Here is a 22,070-nt window from a genome sequence, read left to right as displayed (position 1 = left end):
TCTTCAAAACTAGCCTGGCGGGGTCAGTTGGCAGCTGCATTTCGGTCTATCCTTTTTGTACGAACGTGGAAAACCCTACTAGGGGAAATGCTACATCCTGACCAGCAAGCCAGACCCCTTGAAAGGAGATCCTGGTTTGGGCCTCGGGTTGGGGGGGGGGGGGTCCCTCGCTTTTGAGGAGATGTAGGAGTGCCCAGTTTTCCTTTTTGCAGACACGTTTCACTCATTCCACCACCCTCGACCCAATTTGAGAGCTCTTCTCGCCCTCCTCGCCTTTTACAAAGGCGCTGGCTCCACTGGAATGCTGGTCTGGGAGACTTTCTCCCGAGCCGGTCCTTCCTTTCCGGTGGTGATGTGGTCTTGCTGAGCCAGGCAACTAGGGGGCCCCTTCGCTGCGGAATCCTCTGCGCAAAGGAAACAGTCCATCCCTTGCTGGAAACAAAGGCCCCTTAGGAGAAATGCTTGTTGAATGAATGAATAAACAAACGAGTTTGACCTACTGCTCTCTTCCTTTTGGGGACGTGGGAGAGATTGGGCAGGGCATAGAGGAAAGGGTTGGGTGTGATCACAATTTTTGCTTTCAATGTTTTCCTGAGGAAATCTGTACAGCTGTCTATTTCCGTGGCACGTGAGGCTGCGGGTGTCCTGGGCTTGCACCAGTGTTCATGATTGACAAGGGAGGACCCAATTTCCCCTTTGCGCTCCTCGGGTCCCCAACCCTTGTGTTGGTCAGACCAGTCCCACCTAAACAATACTCTTTCTTGCTTTCGCGCCCAACTTTCCCCTGACCATCCCTCGAGGCTTAGTCACTGAGCCTCAGGCCGGCCCCCTCTTTTTGCACGAATTGTTCTCTAAACCATGTGGTGCTGGGCTTTTTAAACCTGTGCTGTCTTGTACTCAAAATTGTTCCAGTTTGTAGTCTGGTCTCCCCAGGGAGACTGTGAACTTCCCCAAGGTAGGTTTGGCATTTGACACACAATCAGGGCTGAAAAAACTTACCTTTCTTCCACATTCGTTCCCTAATAAAACCAATCAACTCTTGTCAGGAGAGCAATCTTAGCGGTGGGTTAGAGAGGACTCCCTGCAAGTTTCTTTATATCAGGTTTCAACTGATAAAAATCAGAAGGTCTTAAACCGCTGTTTCATCCAGGTGAGTCCCCTTGCCCAGTCAGATGTGCTAAGGAAGCCCTCAGGGTTGGTGGTTTTGGTTGGCAAGTTGCACCCGCACAGCTGGATCTCTTGTCCTTTGGACTTTTTGGTGGTTTGTATTGCAACACATACTTTAGAGAACCTGTAAAATTAAGGGTGTATGTATGCGTGTTTGTGTGTGTGTGTGTGTTGAGGGAAGGACTGTAATCTTGTTCTGACCTCTGTATTAGAACCTGAACAGTAAATGGTGAAAAAAAAAAAAAAAGAGGGGGAGGTATTGAAACATCTGCTTTTCTTTTGCCGGTTTTTCAAAGGCCAATCTGAGGTGCATCTGTTAACTCAAGTGGCTTCCAACTGAGGCCTGATATGCTTTGGCTAAAATGCGTGGGACACAGTGCCCTTTCCCAATTTCTGGGAGCCTGTGCTGCCCAATGCTTGTTGGTTAGAAGTGCTACAATTTTACTTAATTTCCAAGCTAATGTTTTAGAAGAATGTTTTTCAAACTGCGGCATGGAACACAGTGGCGGATAGAGATGAATTCAGTGGATTACTATGAGCTTTTTTTCTTGAGTGCTGTGGAACAAAATAGAATAAAAGATACCACTATGCTATATATAGTAATGCTAAGTACTATTCCATAAAACTTTAATTTTGATTTATACATATGTATATATTCTGAGTTGTGATGTAAAATGTATTTCTTACTGTGGGTTGGGATCAAAGAATTTTGAAAGCTACTGAAAGCAAACCTATCCTATGACAGAAAAATAATCACAAATATCAGCTGTCAATTTTGAATTTTCAGAAATGCAGTCAAGGTAGATTGTTAGAACTTTCTAGTGAAGATACTTGTCTTCTGTAGAATTATTTGACCATTATGACCTAATAAAATACAGGGGTTTTGTTTCCCCGGGGGCATAAGGAATTGATATTCCCAAATGGTTGTTAAACAACTGGTCTTTAGGATGTTCTTCAAAATTCTATTTATCCAGCATTTTACTTTGCCCAAAGTGGGCTTAAATACTAAATATGCTTCTTTCTATCCTCCATTTCCAACCAAATCTTTTGTTTTCTTCCTTCCTTCCTTTTTTTTTTTTTCTTTAATTTGGGAGGGCAGGGGCAGAGAAAGAGGGAGAGAATCTCAAGTAGACTCCCTGCTGAGCAGGCAGCCAGATGTGGGGCTCAATCTTACCACCCTGAGATCATGACCTGGGCAGAAATCAAGAGTCAAACGCTTAACTGACTGAGTCACCCAGGCACCCCTAAATAGTTCCGTTTGTAGGTTGGCTTTCATGGCTTTCTTTGATCTGGCCCTAGCCTATATTTCTATCCCTATCCTTTAGTTTTCCTTGTGGTAGGCAGCTGCCTGCCATTACTGTATATCTAAACTTTATCTTTCCTTTGAGGCTCAGCTTAAATACCACACCTTTCATTAATTTTTCTTGATTAGATGCTGCCATTTGAAACTGATCTCATTCTACTTTGAACTTAGTGCTTTGTAAGTATCTTTTTGTGGGCTGCTTTTTGTGTTGTCTATGTAACAGATTTTATGTTAGTGTCTTTTCAGGGTAGAATCTGACTAATCATACCCAGCCTAGTCGCTTGTAAAAAGAAGGTACTTTCTGAGTTGATGGGTGAATTAAATAAGTTTTTTCTCTATGATACCTGTCTCTACCTGGATTGTATTTATTTATTTGTTTATCTCCCTCACTAGAATGTAAGCTCTGTGAAGGCTGGAATTTAATCTTGTGAAAATTAATAAAGGGAAACCTCACTAATGTGGGTTTGGGATGCTAGAACGGGAGGCTGGTAGGGGGTGTTGGTACGACTCAACGTCAATTATGAAAAGAATTGTCAATTATAGACCCAACAGAAGAATCCTCAACAGGCCCCAACATGAGAAGATGTACATTGCATTTTCTTCAAGAAATTAACTACCCTTGTAACTCAGTGGATGAGAAACTGTCATCACTTGAACTCTTGCTTCTCTCCATTGGACTCTTGTTCAAAACAACCCCTCCCAACTTCCTCCTTCTTCTCCATAAAGTAAGGTTCCCCTCTTTTGTTTGTTGGACTTGCCTATGGTTTTTCCTTGGCTTGCCTGACCCAGATTGTAATTCTCTGCCATTCCCAAATAAACCCATCTTAACTGGCAGTTGTATTTTTAAGGTTAACAATCTGCTTTGATCACTGTTGGCTCCAGCACCTAGAACAGTGCCGGACAATACATTTTTGTTGAGTGAATAAATGCAGGAGTAAAGCGTTTTGAGCTTCTCTAGGACCAGAGGAAACATACTATCTAGTTTATCTAAAGGGCATCTATCTTATCCCTTACTGGCCAAAACAGAACTCTTGATTTCCCTAGCAAAACTGTTCCTCTTCTACCTTTTACAGGTTCGAAAAATAACACCACCATTCATGAGGAAGCTTAGGCCCCAGACCACGGAGTCATCTTGAGCCCTGCTTTTCCTCAAATATCCAATCCCATCAGCAAATCTTGAGGGCTCTGCCTCCAAACAAATTCAGAATCCTGCCACTTCTTACCATCTCCACTGTTCTGGTCCTAGTCCAAGGGACTGTCACCTCTCTCCTAGATCACTGCAAAAGCCACAGTCTAACTCATCGCTGGGCTTCCATTCTCTACCCAGCCATCAGAAAGACCTCAGAACAGAAATAAAATCCCTTAAATAATGAAGGGATAAGTTATTTCCCTTCCTTTAAACCCCTCCAGTGACTGCTCAAGGCACCCAGAATAAAATCCATATTCCTCACTCACCATGGCATGACCTGGTTGTGCCCTTTGCCTACCTCCTCGGCCTCATCTCCTACCACTTTTTCTTTTCTCCACATACTATCCACATTGATTTTATTTCTCTCCCTAAAACACTCTAAGTTATTCCCTTTTCAGGGCTCTGCACTTGCTGTTTCTTCCACCTAGAAATCTCCCTGCCTAGATCTTTGTATGGGGGTTTCTTATCACTTACATCTCAGTTTAAATGTTGCTTCCTCAAAAAAAAACAAAAACAAAAAACTTCCTTGATCATTCTGGCAAAAGTTGTCCCTTGCATGCAATCTCCATTTCACCACTGTCCTATGTTTTTTACTGCATTGATTTCATGGTATGAGAACATATTATTTAATCATTTGTTTATTTGTTTATGACCTCCTTATGACCTTCCTGCCTCTCTGCCAGACCCCTTTGTGGAATAACTCCAAAAGGAAAAGTCCTTTGTTTTGCAACAGCACCTGATATATAGAAAGAGTTCTATGAATTTGTGAATTTAACACCGTGCATAGCAAATAATACACTGAATAAATGTCTGTTGCGATGGCTTGATGGTGGAAAAGGACAAGTTCTTCCTGACCCAGTGTTCTGTAAGCCACAAGTGTGAGAACTGATCCCAAGACTTGCTTTCTAATGGCTTCATTTCACCTAGTTAATATGACCTTTTGCAATGTACACAGCCCGACATTCTTGTCGGGACAGTGGTACTCAAAATTCAAGTATGGACACTGGCATTAGGAAGAAATAGTGAAATCCTACCCTTCCCTTTCCAACCACAGCTGTCCCTTTATTCCAATGACTTACATATTTCTTAGCATTTGTCTCTCCCAAGTTCCTCAACAAATTCCTCTCTCTGCTCTTTTTTTTTTTTTCTCTTCTTATCATTTTGTGTCTTTTATTCTTGGCATTATGTTTAGTAGGTGCTCAACAAATGAAGGGTTGTACTGTGTCTTTGTAAGACGGCTCGCAAGCCCAAAGCAATAATATTAACGGTCTGAGCACCCTGGTGACTTTAGCATGTTTTTCTGGTGCTGAAGGATACTCCATTAGGTAGCAATTGCTGTGTAATAAATCATTCCACAACTTAGTGGCTGAAACTTCAAAATTTCAGTCTATGAAGCAGACGTTCAAGAGCAGTTCAGTTGTGTGTTTTGGCTTGGAGTCTCCTATGAGGTTGCAGTCAGCTGACAGCTAGGTCTGTAGTTATCTGATGGCCTGCCTGGCAAGCCCTGAGTCAGTTTTTAGGAGAGGACTACACAAAGATGTGAATGCCAGGAGGTGAGAATCTTTGGGCGCTATCCTGGAGGCAGGCCAGCACAGAGAGGTTGTCAGCAGCAGAAAATATTTTATTGCAAGAAACACAGTATGCCATTAAAAGTGGTTTAAGTAATGACTCATATACTCATATACCATCCCATATAATAGGAAGTCCATAGATAGGGCAGTCATAGGGTTAATTCTTGGCCTTGATAATCTACTCAAAGATTAAGAGCTCACCATCTCTTCACTCTGACATCTTTGGCATGCTCGAGATGTCTCCTATCATGGTCACATGTTGGCTGCAGTGGTTTCAGGAGTCATATGCAGACAGGGCCATATCCATGAAGAAAGGAATGTCGATTCTGTGAATCAATTTTATTATGAGGGATAACATTTCCTGGAAGTACTACTATAGAGGTCTTAGGTCCTACTGGCCAGAATTAGGTAACATAGTCATACACAAAAAATACAAGATGCATATTGTGAAGCCATATGTTTGGAAGCATTACTGTTCTGTAAGTGCACACCTCATTTCTCAGTTAGAAAAAAGAAAATCATGGTGTCCACAGAAGCTCAACTTTAAAAACAACAACAAAAATATTTAGGTAATTTTACAGATATTTTAGTATCGACATATTCAGTTCTGTCAGGACTATAGAACTTTCCAGAGTACCAGTACTCTGTTTTTCTTGTCTCTTCCCCAAGTAAAATGGGAAGGCATGGCTTGAATAATGACCTTTTTGTGGTATTTATCCATCGGCCTTTTCATGTGACCCTGGGATGGTCTATTTTGCTAGGTGTAATATATAATAATTAATGTGAACCAAAACAGTGTCAGAAAGAGGAAGGATTTATTGACCATAGTTCTTTCACTGGGTAAACTGATACCTGCTAATTAGCAATAAGTGCTTGGAAAGTGAAATGTGAAAGCAAAATCACAGATGTGAATTGTAACGTACAGGCTTCCAGGTTATTCAGAACGCGCCAAGTTTTCACTAGGAATTGCAAATTAAGCTAGAAGACAAAATGTGTATATACTTAGTAAAGAGAAGGTTTATGTTTTATCGAATAGTATAGTATGCTCCATTCTTTTGAAAATTTGAATTTTCAGACTCTTAAAATTTTCCAAAATAAGGTGATTTAAAATACCTTTTTTTTTTTTAATGTTTGTTAGTGGTCTGTTTTCTTGTCCAAAAAGAAATGACAGTAACTGCAAGTTGTGTTCTACTCAAACTACTCTTAGGCCACAATGGGTTAACATTCCCGGCCTTCCGTCAGTTTCTGGATCTTTCTTTGCCTGGGGCTAAGATACTCAAATAGGGGTTTATTAAAATTAACATACCTGTAATTCTGGTTCTTAGACGTAAAGCATTTTAATATCTGAGCTTGGTTCTGGAATCCTTACTCAGGTAAAACTCCCAGTTTTAGCTGAAATCTTGGGCACCCTGTGTCTGATTAAGATGCCAGCATCCTAGTTCCAAGTAACTTTTTGGGGGGACATCTGGCGATAGTGCCATTTCTCAACCCCTGTCCCCAGTCAGGGACATCCACCCAGAGGGGCAGTCCAGAACCAGCCAGTCGCTGAAACTGTTAAATGTATTTGTTTTCTTGGGGGGAACCACGCGCATAACACACCCCTTTTGAGTGAAATAATGTCATTGTGTAGCCATTTGTCACCCCTGGGTGGATGAGGTCAACAAACTCCCCGAAGTTGCTGTCTCAGGAATAAGTTTCATTCGCGGTTGGAAAAACGAAGTGAGGAATGTTATGGGATAGGGAAAATAACTTATTTGCCTGGTGGTTAAGTGGGGGTAAGTAAAATAAAATTGGGCCGAGGATGTGCTTTGTTGGAGCGACGACGCAGTGCGTTAACTGAGCGAAAGACAAGATCGGAACCGTCCGCTCCCTTTGTCTTTCCCTCCACCGTGTCCTGCGGATCTGGGGTGGCGGGACTGAGGGGGCTTGCGGCGCCCCAGAGGCGAAGGCGGAGGCGCCAGGACGCCGCTCCTCGCTTCTCAGGATGCCAGCGGGCTACACACAAGGTCGGGGGCAAGGCCGCGCGGCGGCTCGGAGCCCCAAGGAGGGGCGCGAAGGAAGCGAGGGCTGCCAACCGAGGGCGAGCGGCGCGGGCGGCGCCAGCCTAGCGGCTGCAGCGGCCGGGGCGTGCGCAGCGCCGCTCCCGAGGGACAAGGAACCTCCGCAGTGGCGGGGCCGGGCCACGGCCGGCAGACGGGGGCAGGGGGGGCAGCGGGGAGGGAGGCGATGGCGGGGGTGGGGGGGTGGGGGGAGGCGGCGGGCGGGGCCTCCGGCGCCGCGCAGCCCCAGTAGGTCTCCGGGAATTTTCCACTAAGTCGCGGAGCGCCAGAGCCGCCAAGGAGCAGCCCGCCTCTGCGCACCCGGGGCCCACGTGACGGTGATTCACCAGGCGCCGCCTCCCGAGCCCCGGGCGGGGAAGCGGCGGGGAGAGGAGCGAGTGAGGGGAGGAGAAGGAGGTGGAAGAGGAGCAGCGGTGGGCGGGGGGGGGGGGCTGCCGAGGACAGCGGGGAGGGGGAGGAGGAATGTGTTGGGGGAGGCGCGCAGGGGAGGAGGAGGGGAGGACGCTGGAGGTGCAGAGGCCCCGCGGCGCTGGGAGGGAGGGGTGGAGGGAGGGGTGGAGGGAGGAGGAGGGAGGGAGGAGGGAGGGAGGCAGGGGCCCAGCGACGCCCCCTCTCGTGTGGCCGGGGCCTTCTGGGCGGCTGCCGGGTGCGCGCGGGCCACGCTCGCCCCCGCCTGCGACGGGGAAACCTAGACAGCCCTCAAACGGCGGGGCTAATCCCGGGGTGCTTTGAGGAAAGCCGCAGAGGGGAGGGGGGCTGGAGGTCCTGAGGGGTTTTTGCGAAGGCGCCAGGCCGCGGCGGGGTGCCCTGCTTGGGAGATTGCAGTGTGGGAAACGGTCACGCCCTGTTGGCATCTGTCGGTGCCTGTGTACGTGGCTCCTGACGTGGAGAGCCGCGGCGGTGGAAAGCGCGCACCGGAGGGAGGGACGGACCGACGGAAGGACGGAAGGAAGGGTGCGGCCTTGGCCCATCGTCTGTGCCCTGGGAGACCCACAGGCACTGGGATTTGTCCGATTAAACCCCCAGACCCACGAGGCAACCCGTGAGGCTTCGGTGAACGTGGGGTTTGTGCAGCCGGTTCCAGATGGTTCCCCCGTTAAGTCTTTTGGAAATCGGCATTCCAAAGATTCCCTCTTATCCCTCTGCTGTATTGAGTAGACATTGCACAGACACTCCGCCCATATCGCGGCTCTTGTAAGGAAACATTTATTACAGAAGTATTGCAACTGTTTCATCTCTCGTGTCCTTTCAGGTTCTTTCTAGTAATTGTGACCTTTTCCTTTTCCTCAAGTCATTCCATCAAAGACTTGGAAGCAAATTAAAAAGAAAAAATACTAGCCTGAATTAGAAAGTTAAGATCTTTGTTTACCAGCTGCGTTGCCTGCGAAGGCATTGTGGGTTTGCTCTGCTCCGGGTTCCTCACAGCCTCTTCTGGGGCCTTTTTCGCTCATTTCCCCCTGGAGGCAAAAGCACAGACTAGAAAAAACTGCTGAGCCTGCCGGATGCCATTTCTACACCGGTTTTAACTTCTGCGCCGGAACTATGTATATTGTCTTCTCATAGGTTTCTGCGGTTAGAATTCTTGTAACTAAAAAGAACAGCCAGTATTTGTGTACTGCTTGGGATAGGCGCTGTTTTAAGTTCTTTATAAATATGTGAATATTTAATTCATCAACTGTGTGAGGTGGGGGCTGTTTCGGTCCCATTATACACCTTAGCTCATTCCTTACAGGGAAGGAAATTGAGGCATGTCTAAATTAGATAACTTGCCTCAGGCCATTCAGTTTGTAAGTGGAGGAACTGGAATTTGAAGCCCGACTGTTGGAAATAAAGCCCATGCTGTGGTCACTATGCTATGGAAATTTCCTACCAACAAACATAATTGTATTGAAATATTAAATTTACATTTTGGTGGGATCCACCCCCCCCCTTTATTTATTTAGCTTTCCTGAGGTTTATTTTGGAGAAATGTCTAAATTTAGTTTGGGTGGAAAACCACACGCAATTTAAAAAAGAAACTTATGAAGAAATCATGCATTCCAAGGCAGTATTATTACATTTTTCATACGTGGAAGACTATTGAAATATTTGACCTAGGGATTTATTTTCCTCAGGAGAAATATTTGTTTTCAAATGCCTTTAGCCCCTAGTAAGTGGTGAGACCTCTAGGAAAATGAGGATGAGGCTGGTCAACTGTCAGTGTTGGATAAATATATATTGACTGAAATGTAGTCAAGAAGTGAACACCCTTGAAATGGTCAATGACATAATGTAAAGTGAAAAGGAAATTTCCAAAAGAAACATGAATATTGGATACATTCAGTAAGATACTATGGGTTCCTTCCTTCCTCTCTCCCTCCCTCCCTTCTATCCTTCCTTCTTTCTTTCTGGAACCTTCTTTTCTGCCCTTGAAACCTTCCCTGACCCTTCAGGAATGGTTTAGAAGACTCTTCTGTGTGCTCATGTGCCACCCAGAGTCTACTGTGGTAGCACTTATAACCAAGCACCCTCTATTCTCATTGCTTGTTCACCTGGCTCTGCCTCCTAGGAGATCCATCAGTTTCCTGAAGGGTAGACATTCTGTCCTGCTCAACAGTGTGTCCCCAGAGCTCAGCACAGTTGTTTGTCCTAAAATAGGAAGTCAGCAGTACTGGTTAAAAGGGTGAGTTTATGTCAGTCTTGTCTTGTAAGGATGTACTGAATTGGGATTTAACACAAACCAGGAGACCAATGTACCCATGGAGAACATAGTCTCTGTCCATTCTTGGTCCATACTGAACTCCCCCAACCTCCCTTCTTTCTTATACTTCCTTGTATTCCTTCTTTTTCTTTTTATCTATCATCTGTCTGTCTATCTATCTGTCTGTCTGTCTGTCTATCTATCTATCTATCTATCTATCTATCTATCTATCTATCTATCTATCTGTTTGTCTGCCTATCTTTTCCACTAGGTATTAACTACCCAAGGCCAGGGGTATATATTTTGTTTGAATGTGTATATATGCTACTGCCCCAGTTGTTATTTTGCACAGTTTTTTGAAGTGTATTAAATAAGAACAAAAACAACTGAAAAATTTTGTGTCTGGTTAGCCAGTTTTACTTTAGTAACTAATTATGTTCAGAGGTTTAATAACCACAGATTTAATCCTGATCATACAATTTGGGATCCTTAGAATGATAGAACCATAGGATTTTTTATTGCTGAAAGGGGACCTTATTACTGCTCTGTCCAATGCATATCTACTATCCACACAAAGCTATTTAAACTTAATTAAAATTAAATAAAATTAAAAATCAAGGTCCTCGTAGCATTAGGTATATGTCAAGTACTCAATAGCTACATGTGACTGATGGTTACCCTATTGGACAGCACTGAAACAGACATTTTCATTATTGCAGAAAGTTCTACTGGACAGAACTGATAAGTTACAAAAAATAGGTAAAAGAACGGTTTTATTGGCTTAAACATACCACTATTGCTAAAAAATATTTCAGATTGGGGCGCCTGGGTGGCTCAGTTGGTTAAGCGACTGCCTTCGGCTCAGGTCATGATCCCGGGGTCCTGAGATCGAGTCCCACGTCGGGCTCCTTGCTCAGCGGGGAGCCTGCTTCTCCCTCTCCCACTCCCCCTGCTTGTGTTCCTGCTCTCGCTGTCTCTGTCTCTGTCAAATAAATAAATAAAATCTTAAAAAAAAATATTTCAGATTGCTTAGTTCTTTTACATGCAAAGAACATCACATTTATATTTCAGATGTCTGTTATTTCACATAGGTAAAATTTCTTAACAGTTGTGTTTAAATTAATGCAAATTTAAACATATTCAGAAGGACTGATGGTTCAAAAGCGTTCCTCTTTGTTTCCTTTAAAGTGAATATTCACCCTTCCCGTGCTCTCTCTCTCTCTGAAATAAATCTTTGAAAAAAAGGGGGTGCTGCCTGGGTGGCTTGGTTGGCTAAACAGCCGACTCTTGATTTTGGCTCAGGTCATGATCTCAGGGTTCTGGAATCTAGCGCCGCATCAAGCACCACACTCAGTGGGGAGTCTGCTTGGGCTTCTGTCTCTCCCTCTGCCCCTCCCCTGACTCATTCACACACACTCTCTCTCAAATAAATAAATCTTTAAAAAAAATAAAGTGAATATTCACCCCCAACCGATCCTTTGTGAATCTTAATTTTTTATGTGTGTAAAAGCCCTCTAATCAGCTTGAGTCACTGCCCAAGTTTGACATTCATTAGATTCAGCTGTACATTTTAAGCTCGCATGATTGAGAAACTAAAATAGTAATGTTGGTAAAGGACAAATGCCAGATAGTTTTGGAATGACCAAATATATATTTAATGACATCACACATGCGATACAGACAGTTGTCCATTTACAAACACTCTATTCAGAAGCAGCCCCAATATAAGCCCTAATATAAGGCATCCTGGCATGGGGTTTTAAAACTCCTCCTTAGAACAGGTATCCAAGGTAGCTGTTGTGGAAACAAATTAGTAAATAAAAAAATGAAGGTAAATCTTGAAATTCTTAGAGAATGTATAGCTTGAGTTGTGGGGGCAATGAAAAAGCTATGAAAAGCCCTGAGTAGTAGAGGTTATTTCCACAGGGGAGAAGATTTGCTTAAGTGGTAACCCCCTGACAAAAATAGTCCAGTTCCACCTTTCCCCACCAGGCCCCGCCCCTCCTCGCTCAGCCAATCCCACTCCCCCAGGGTTTAAAAGATCGTCCAGTTTCATTTGTACCCCAGTTTAATTTCTGTCCAAAGCTTTGTGATCTTGGGCAAATTTGCCAGCTTCCCTGAGCCTCAGTTTCCTAAACTCTAAAATAGGAATAATAAAATGCCGATTGTCAAGAATTAAAGGAAAATTTATGTGAAAATACTTTGTAGATTAGAAAACTAATATAAAACAAGGCATTATGATTATATATATTAATAAAGCTCAAAGCCATCCCCCCCAAGGTTAAATGGTTATTAGTCACCTGCATATGATGGGAATCAGGTTCATCAGAATGTTTAAACCAGCTGATGGCTTGAAGTTTCTTGGGGAGAGAAGGTTTTCTGGGAGGAGGAAGAGAGATTTTAAAAAGGAGCTGGAAAGCAGTGAAAAATAATAGTTCAAAATTTGGAAGGAGGCTGGGTAAATACCATGTTTTCATTTATTCTTTTTAAAATTTTTTAAAGATTGTATTTACTTGAGACAGAGAGTGCGCACAAGCAGGGCGAGAGGGAGAACCAGACTCCCCACTGAGCATGGAGCCCAATGTGGGGCTCGAGCCCAGGACCCCGAGATCATGACCCCAGCCGAAGGCATCCACTTAACCAGCTGAGCCACTGAGGTGCCCCCCGCAACCACGTTTTCTCTTAAAGAATGAATGTAATTGCTTGCATTTTCTCTCTACTTCCTTCTTCTGTTTCATTGATTATTCCTAAGGCTAAAGTTTCTCCTTTACGTTTTAATTCATCTGACATAGCATGTTTTTAAAAATGTAGCGTTGCTTGCTTTGATTTTCCAGGTGTCTTTTGCTGATGGAGCTTCTGTGAAGGGCAAACTCAAAGTACAGCTGGCTGCCCAGCACAGGGGTAGGAAAGCGGTGGTTGATGGGGGGACCTGGGCAGCTACACCTTCTGCTCAGGCAGAAGCAATGCTTGTCACAGCTACTTGCTGGCTTAAGGCGGAGGCAGCTGTAGTTAGGCCAGACCAGAGCAGACCAAGCAAAAACAAACAACAGGGAGAGAGAGAGAGAGAGAGAAAACAGGGGAATGGAGGTGGTGAAGAGGAAGGGAAGGACACCAAAGAGAGTGATGGATAACATCACTAGTTCTAAGTACAGCACATGCACCAACTCATTTAAGCCTCGTGACCACCCTATGAGGCGAGCTGTATTATTATTACGCCTCTTTGAGAGATGAAGAAATTGAGGCACAGGGATGTTGAGCAACTGTCCCCAATGTCACACAGCTCCCAAGTGGTACAAATGGGATTTGAACTCAGCCAGTCTGGCTCTGGAGTTTGTGATCTTAACCACTGTGCTAGTAGTTCTCAAACTTTTGGTCTTAGGAACCCCACCTTGCACTTTTAAAAATTATTGAGGACTGCAAAGGGTTTGTTCAGGTGGATTGTATTTATTAATATTTGCCATATTAAAAACTTAAACATATTTAAGTCATTAAAAAATAAGAAACCAACAATGTGCTAACATACATAATATTTTAAAGTGAAAATAGCTCTATTTCTCAAAAGAAAAACATTTAGGGAGAAGGACGACATTGTGTTACAGGGTGGCATTGTTTTACAGTTTTGCAAATTTCTGCACTATACTATATCCCTTTTGGTGTGATGGTGGTAAGAAGTGGGAAGGAAATGAGAGAGACTGAAGGGTATAAACGATGGGAACTCAAGGTGTGTTTCCGTGAGCACTCCATGTGACCTGTATGAGGAAGAAATGATAACTAAAAAGTTGTCTGAATGGGATAGAGCAGCATCTGGATTTTCATGCCGATTTTACTCTTCAATAGGTTGTTTGGAATCCCCCCACACCCCATCTACACACACATACACATATATACGTATCTGAGGTTCAGTAAAAAACTTTGAGTCTAAGATTCTGAGTTGGAAGGGATTTTAGAGATTTATCTGACTAATTTTATGAAGGGCAGGAAAATAACATCACTGGCTGAACTATTTACTGGTTAGTGGGAAAACTGGGGGTAGAACCCAGGTCCCCTGTCTTCTCATTCCACTTCTGAATGTCATGTCATGGGAATTAATAAATCTAATTATGCAGCCATTAGATTAATCTATTTGCACTGGAAACCTTGTGAATTGACAGCCATGAAATCTATGGTTAATTCACACACTTCATCAGTGACATTGTGAAAAATTGCTCGTCTCCTCTGAAAATTGCCTCTCCCCAAATGTCTTGGTCTGATATTTTGTTAGGATTCGTTACAACTTCTTGCTTATTGTCTTTTGTTTCCCAAGCTGAAGAGAATATGGGCTTGATGTTGGAGAGAGGGTAAGAATAGGAGAACCAGCAGTTCTGAGACATCTGAGAACATGGATTGGCCAGTCCCTGTTATCTGCAGGATCTACTTTTCTTAAGGATGAGCATATTTTGGTCCATAGGTTTCCAAGACAAGCACATTCCTGCCGACATGATCCCTGGACAAGCTGTTCTGGAATTTGAACTTGCTACTGAAAAGGGGTTAAGTCCAGGACACACACACTCATTTTAGTGGGGGGTGAGCCATAGTTGGCTATGTTAGCACCTCATTATACAACAGTTTCAGGATAAAAGTGATTCCAGATGTGCTCTCAGCAAGTACCTAGTACTTATGTTTTTAATCCATTAGGGCTAAAATCCACCTTTCTGAATTTTGGAGGAACCAGAAGTTAATTAACTAGTCATTCCTAGTTACTTTATAAAGTTGATTCTAGATTGGCCATAATTCACAGTATGCTTTAAGCTAGATGATTATAACCATATAAAACAGAGATATTTACACAAACATACATGTATTCGACAGGATTTGAAGTTCATTTTGAGTACTGGTTTAATGATCACTAAATTCCTCTGTCTATCTAAAAAGTAGTATTTCAGTTTCCTTCTGACTGATGAAGCTGCTTGTGATTCTGAAGACCAACTTCATGGGAAGTCCTGGTTAAAGACTCACCCCCTCCTTTGCCTTTTTAAACACAATTGACATTTTTCACTTCATAAACTTTGTAACCTGAATTTACAAAGAAGAATTGAAGAGAAAAGGTGCTGAATGTCTTCTCCGACAAGTCAGATTATTGTTAAGAATATGGGATTTTTGCATCACTTGGTTCTGGAAAGTGGGGAGCTGAGAGTGAGCATTTCACTTTGCTTTAAAATATTTCAGATTAGGGGCATCTGGGTGGCTCAGTCGGTTGAGCGGCTGACTCTTGGTTTCTGCTCAAGTCATGATCTCAGGGTCGTGAGATTGAGCCCCATATCGGGCTCCGAGCTCAGCGCAGAGTCTGCTTGAGATTCTCTCTCCCTCTCCTTCCGCCCCTCTCCAGCCCCCTCTCTCTAAAATAAATAAATCAATCTTTAAAAATAATTTCAGACTTGTCTGCAGAAAGTACGTGGGGTTTTTTGTTGTTGTTGTTAAATACAAAGCGAACCTGGTCTTTGCGTACTGTAGTTGAGAACGTTGCATTCTGATATGCTCTTTTGATATGATATTAAACATATTTTTTAAAATGTAGGTATTAGATCCGGCTTTAAGGACCACAGCATTTATTTGTCAAAGACTTTAACCGAGGACATTATTCACTGGGTGGAAATATTGGCAACCACGCTTTTCAGAGGCACCTGTTTTTTTGCTAGGGTGGCAACCACAGTGAGCAATCGAGATAGGAGAATGGATTCTGGCCCCAGACTGCCAAGCTTGATTCCTGGTTCTGCTTTTTGCTAGCTGTGTGCTTCCGTGTTCACAAATGTAAAGAATGAATAATGACTGGTGAGGATTTAAGGAGTCCTTGCTTGTAAAGAAAGCACCTAGAACCGTGCCTCATACATATTAAACACCATGCGAGTGTTCGCTTAAACGAATAAAAAAAGCTCTCAGACTTTGTCTTTGCCACGTCATAGTTGCTAATAGTGAGTGCCCGTGGAAGCAGCACATCACTAGTTAAAGCTAAAAGAAAGGTGATCCTTGGGATTAATCCCCTGTTGTGAAAACACATCTTCCAGGTGCTTCCGTTCAACTGGGGCTAAAGCTGGAGGACAAGAAGGTGAGGAAATTATAGCAGAGTATCATGCCCTTGCTTAAAGCCTCAGGTTGAGACCACGCTAGGTAACGATTTGTTTATGTTATCGCCAGTGAAAGATAAAGACCCTTGGTGTCACTCATCAGTGGGTGATGGATGGACGTAGTCAGTGTGTGGATTGTCAAGCATGTGTAGTTTAATAATACGAAGGGCTTACTCTGGATGAAATGGAAAATTTGTGGTTTTCCCTAAGTCATTTAGGGAGTCACTGCTGAGTCAGCCAAGCAGGGCCCACGAGTCTGTGTGACAATTTTGTGACAGCTTTGTGTACAGCCCTTCAGAGGGGTGGGGACTGTCGCCTGGAGACGGCTCTTTGGAGACAGCTCTTCTTCCTGCTGGCTGACACAGTGGGTCCCAGAGGGTAGAGCCCAAGGACTGGAGGACAGGCTGGATTGCAGTCCCCCTCTCCTCCTCCATCCAGCATCTGGTGCAGTCCACAAACTGCACATTGAATGCCGTATTCCCGAAGCCACCGAGGAGCCCCTGGTTTTTGCCTATCACTTCCTATGCTTCAGCTGAAGGCAGGTTTTTGCATATCACTTCCTATGCTTCAGCTGAGTCTGTGTTGTTCATTCTGTTCCATCTTAGTCTACTTAAATAGCTGGAGTTGGGGAAGAGAAGGTGTAGTGGTTTTTGTCATTGAATCCAAGGGACAATTGCTAATCACTACTTCAGATAATCCACAAGCATCTTGCTGACAGTCCACGGCTCTTTTCTATCAGAGGCTTTATTAAGGCACTCAATTTAGGGTTAGGGTGCCACTGGACCTTTTAGGACTCTGAAAACAAAGAGAAAGACACACCAGAGTATTAGATCCTTTTAGCCATAAATCCTATTTCTGCAATGCCACTGGTTCTTTTCTTCTACATGCACTTGTGATTTAAGATGATGCATTTTCTTTTGTTTCCAATGGTCTGCAAGCTGTAACTGTAAGATTGAAAGCTTGGGAAAGGCCCTGGGTAAACCAGTCTGTTGACATAGCATCACGCCAGGAGTGGCCTCACAAGATTTGTGAGTTTTGGCTTCTCCTGTTTCTCATCAAATATTTCTTTTCAGTATTATCCACAGTCAAATTCTTCATTGGAGATGCAATAGGTTAAAATCCCATTAAAGTTTGGACTTCAACCAAACATAGCAGAAAGTCTTGATTCTTTGACATTACCTCCCCAGATTCTTTTATTACAGTTTCAGTGGTCCTGAAATTTTGGAAGGTGTGGCTCAGGTAATATCTCTACTATCCCCCCACAAAGACAATGCCACCTATAAAAAGTTTTATTGTTTCAGTTGTATTTACTCTCATTCTTAGGGAAACTTGAAATAACTTCTTTTGTTCGAATCTTATCTCTTTACATTTAGAAGCCCTTCATTTCCATTCCCATCTCCTGCCCTGGTTTTTTTTCCATTCTAAAATGAGTAGGAACTCCACTTTTTTAGTTCACTCATGGTACAAGCATAGCTTTGGAAACAGGTGTTTTAATGATCAAACTTCTATCTAATAATAAGTCACATGCATGCAACACATTACACTTTCTAAAGTACTTTTCGAATGCATTATCACATTTAATCAACCTGAGCTTTTGAGATGACTTTTACGATTTTCTCCATTTTTACAAACTGGAAAACTAGAACTCAGAGATCTACATACTTTGCAACCTACAGGGTATGAAGAGAACCAGGCTTTTCACTTTTTATTGACTAAAATGAGAGATTCCCCCTCCCCCATATTTTCTATAGGATTAACCAATAATACAATTTTAAGACATCTTTTGCTCACTTGATTATGGGTAGCTAGCCTGTGAATTTGTCCCAACTTATTTACAGAATATTTTGGAATGGTTTAAAATTCTTAGGGTTTTCAACTCAGACTAGACAGAAGGACAATGCACAGTTCTTCAGCAAAATTTATAGTAGTTAGCCTCTCTGCAGCTTGTCACAGTAATCAGTCAGAGAACCTTGAATTTCTGTTCTGTTGTGCTTATCATGTGTCCCAGCCAATTTGACATTTTCACTTTTTTAAACTTTTTCTCAGGGTATGTTGACACTCAGGTTAATTTTGAGCTGCTTTCAGGAATATCCAGGGCCTAGGGGCTCCTGGGTGGCTCAGTCTGTTAAGCCTCTGCCTTCAGCTCAGGTCATGATCTCAGGGTCCTGGGATGGAACCCCACATTGGGCTCCTTGCTCAGTGGGGAGTCTGCTTCTCCCTCTCCCTCTGCCACTCCCCCTGCTTGTGCCCTCTTGCTCTCTGTCTCTCTCAAACAAATAAATGAAATCTTAAAAAAAAGAGAGAGAGAATAGCCAGGGCCTAGCATATAATAGGCACTAAATGCATTTCAAATGAATGATTGAATTGTTCATCATAGGGGCATAGGGCAATTTGTTAAGTTAGTATCCCTAAAATGCAAATAGTTACGTTGTTTAAAAATTTTTTTAAGTTTATTTTTTAGTAATCTCTACACCTAATGTGGGGCTCAAACTCACAACCCCAAGGTTAAGAGTCGCATGCTCTTCTGACTCAACCAACCAGGCACCCAAGGTTATGTTTATTGTTCTAAACTAGAAGATTTTAACATAGTCTGAAGTGTTGTAGGAAGGATCAAGGACTTTGAAATCTGAACAATTCTGGGCTTGAATCTTCACTCTATAACTTACTGCTAGTTGCTGCACCTTCCTTAGGCAATAACTTCTCTGGTCTTCAATCTCCTCACCTGTCAGTTTGGGATTATATTATCTACCTTGCAAGAGTGCTGTAAAGATAATATGGAAAGACATCTGCAAAGTATTCAGCATTCTGCTTGATGCATAAAATGTGCTCAAAGTTCATGCCCAGCATTTGACAAAGACTGAGATAGCTCTAGTAGCTCTAAGTTTATTATGCATTAGTATAATTTTAAAAAGATATTTCTGAGTGCTGTTATGTAGTAAATACGTGAGAGGAATGTAAAGATCCATATAACATTATCTTTGCTCCAAAAGATTCCTACATTTGCTGCTGAAGCAGTGACAAGCCTGAAGTTTCTGAATGTACAAAGACGAATTTAAATCCTGTCCTAGAAGTGTGATTAATGCGGAGGACTCTGAGGGGCAGGCAGCATGGAGGTGCTAGGGAAGTAGTGTAGATGAAGTGGGACATTTTTCAATCTCCCCTCCCATACTGGCCCTAAGCCGATGCTAGGGCTTCTTCCTCCTTTAGGATCTGTGGAAGCTCCTGCCAGCAACTGACACCGATCCGGAGAGGACAGTGAGCCACTGACTGCTGATGGAAGCGTCATACGAAGTAGAGGGAGATGGCCGAGTCTCTTTCTGAAGAAAGACCCAAAGTCTGTCAATATCCATAATCAACCAAAGTCATTCAGCAATCATTTCTGATATGATTTGGGGATATGGCATTTTTAGAATTTGTATATGCAACTTAATTAGCAGCCAAGCTCCCACTGATCAGGTTGTATATTATGTGATTAACCTTTGTATGTAAAAATCAGTTGCATCATCCATGGCATAAAATACTCATGATGACAATAGCAGGTGGGCAAAGTTTGCTAGATTTTACATGGAAGAGCAAAGAGCCCCAAATAGCTAAAGATAATTTTGAAGAAGAACAAGGTGCAGAATTTTACTTTAATAGATATCAAGAATTATTATGAAGCTATAGTAATCAAGGCAGAAGAGTAATGGCAAAGTTTAGAAACAGATCTACACATATAGGAAAACATGATATATATGAGAGGCCAGATTGGGGAACATTTTTGATGGTTCAGTAATGGATTTTGGTACAATAGGGAAAAAAAGGAAAATTAAATTTCTGTATCACACCATACACACAAATCAATTATAGATAGCTTAAAGACATAAATGTGAAAAGCACAATTTTTAAACATCTAAATAAAACATTTTTATGAACTTGGAATAGGTAGGATTTCTTTAATAATGTACAAAAACCATAAAGAAAAACATGGACAAATAATCTTGACAATGATAAAATTAGAAACTTCGGTAATTAAAAGATGCTTAAACAAGTGTAAGACCAGTGAGCAAATAAAAAAGAGATTTAAACTTTTAAAAGCATTCATGCACAGAATATATAAAGAATCCCTATAAATCAATAAAGGAAAGGCAACCCAACAGAAAAATGGGTGAAGGATATGATCAGGCAGTGCACAGAAAAGAAAACTCAAATAGCCAGTAGTCATGAGGACATAGTGATCAGGGCAATGCAAAGTTTAAACTGTCAGAAGATAGGATTTTGCATCCACCAGAGACCAAGTGTTGGTGAGGATGTAGAACAAACAGAAATCTTATGCATCGCTCATGGGAGAATTTCACTGACACTTCCACTTTGGAGAACAATTTGACAAAATCTAGTACTGTGGATGAGCCTGCCAAACTACCTGCACCTCCCTGCCGGGTTTAATCTCTAGAGAAACTTTCACAGCTCCAGCCACAGTCCTAGTGCAAAGCAGGGGCTCAGTAAATAAGATCTTTAAAAAAGGAAAGAAGGTAGGGGGGGAGGAAGGAAGAATATTTGTGTCATTGGCTTCATTTCTGCTTTGTTCTGAGTGTTGTGGGACTGCTTCTTCCTTGCCAGGGTGATCCCAAACCACCTTACAGGTTTGTCAAATGCCTGCAATTTTGAGAATCTCAGAAGATTATCCTCTACATCTCCCAGATTCTAGGGAGATAACAGTTTTAACGACTGATCAATTAAGTACATTCCATAAATGTATTTTCTTACAGAATTCACAGTGGTATAAATGCTAAGCTCAAACTGCTTATTTAAAATGAATCTAATGTTTAAAATGAGATGTACCAGTATGTTACTGGTAGCATAAAATATTAGTTATTACTGGATCCTTACAATCCTAATGGCAAAGAAAGATGAGACCTGATGCCCTGAAAAGATAAAATGTCCTTTTCAGGCATATGAATATTTAAAAAAGATTCCACTGGTTTATGAAGAAATGGGTGTTCTTTTTAAATAGTAAATATTCATATGCACTAAGCCAACCCTTTTATAACTATATTCCTAAGTGCATAGAAAACGTGGCAGCTCTTCCCATAGCTGGAAGAATGTGTGGTTACCCTGGCAACAGCATCTTAGTTCCTGCTTCCAAGTACCACCTGGTGATTTCAAGTCTAACAGCTGTGCAGCATCTACATTTCCATTGAGGAAATAAAATGCATTCATGCATCATCTCCTGGAGCATTTAAGAAGAAACAAGCTTGCAAATTTGGGGAAGGAGGGAAAGAAATAACACTACATAGTAGCAGGGCCAGTTGCAGTCTAAAAGCCCTACCTGAAGTATTGGACGCTTGCGCAAAACAGTCAAGACCACCACATTATGGCTGTAGGGTCCTGAGGCCGATTTTCCATCAGAACACTAACAATCACAGAGGCCCAGAAGCCCAAGCACATTTTCGTAACCTTTACCCAAAATACGTACTTTTTTTTTTTTTTTTTTTTAAGATTTATTCACCTATTTTAGAGAGAGAGAGAGAGTGAGCGCCGGGAGGGGCAGAGGGAGTGGGAGGGAGAAATTCTAGCAGACCCCTTGCTGAGCTCAGAGCCTGACTTGGGGCTCAATCTCACGACCCTGAGATTAGGATCTCAGCCGAAACTAAGAGTTGGGCGCTCAACTGACTGCACCACCCGCGGGCCCCCAAATATGTACTTTTAAGTGGAATTGTTACTCTCTGCCCTAACAGGCATTTAAACAAAATGGCTGGGTACCCATCACAATGAGAGATAGAGGGTGGGGCAATTGGTTGAGCATCGGACTCCTGAATTTGGCTCAGATCCTGATCCCAGGGTGGTGGATCCAGCCCTGCTTGGGGCTCCGCGCTCAGCACAGAGTCTACTTGAGATTCTCTCTTCCTCTTCCTGCCCCTCCCACTTTTCCTCTCTCTCTCTCTCTCTAAGTAATTAAATAAATATTTTTTTTAAAAGATTTTATTTATTTATTTGACAGAGAGAGACACAGCGAGAGA

The sequence above is a fragment of the Mirounga angustirostris genome, unplaced genomic scaffold (genome assembly GCF_029215605.1).
Source record: "Mirounga angustirostris isolate CCGP_5_RB_7025 unplaced genomic scaffold, mMirAng1.0.hap1 SCAF_5, whole genome shotgun sequence".
Lineage (NCBI taxonomy): Eukaryota > Metazoa > Chordata > Mammalia > Carnivora > Phocidae > Mirounga > Mirounga angustirostris.
Note: the sequence above shows the minus strand (reverse complement) of the source record.